Source organism: Pavona decussata, unplaced genomic scaffold (assembly GCF_977016875.1).
Source record: "Pavona decussata unplaced genomic scaffold, jaPavDecu1.1 SCAFFOLD_156, whole genome shotgun sequence".
Lineage (NCBI taxonomy): Eukaryota > Metazoa > Cnidaria > Anthozoa > Scleractinia > Agariciidae > Pavona > Pavona decussata.
The window spans coordinates 1470001-1470381 of NW_028145568.1; the positions used below are offsets into that span (position 1 = coordinate 1470001).

The 381-nt window shown below is 40.7% G+C and overlaps 1 long non-coding RNA gene across 1 annotated transcript in view; it reads left to right on the plus strand.

Annotated features, from left to right (window-relative positions):
* LOC146465181 (uncharacterized) overlaps nt 1-161 on the plus strand; it is a 3557-nt gene extending 3396 nt beyond the window's left edge. The window contains exon 3 of the long non-coding RNA XR_014868289.1: nt 1-161. This exon is cut by the window's left edge and continues 689 nt beyond it. This is a non-coding gene — a long non-coding RNA (uncharacterized LOC146465181).
* The last annotated feature ends 220 nt before the right edge of the window (nt 162-381 follow it).

A 381-nucleotide genomic window follows, 5' to 3' on the forward strand; every position in this document is an offset into this window, starting at 1 on the left:
AACAGGTGTAATAAAGTGGTAATTGAACTTTGTGTCGTGCAATTTTGGTCTGACATCATACTTGTGATTTCAAATCAAACTCGTGCTGCGCGCTCGTTCGATTTTAAAATCACGCATATGATTTCAGACCAAATCGCACTCCACTCAGGTCAATTACCATTATAAATCAACAGTTGCATTGTATTAGTATGCCACGCCTTCTTGTTTTCGTGCGCATCTTGGCTTTCTGTTTTGATTTTTTAGTACAGTCGGACCTCTATTAAGCGGCCACCCTCCATTAAGCGGCCACTTTCCAAAGTCCCGAATTATTATTTTGTCAGTAAAGTGCTGTATTCGATACCTCTATTCAACGGCCAACCTCTATTAAGCGGCCAGTTTTCA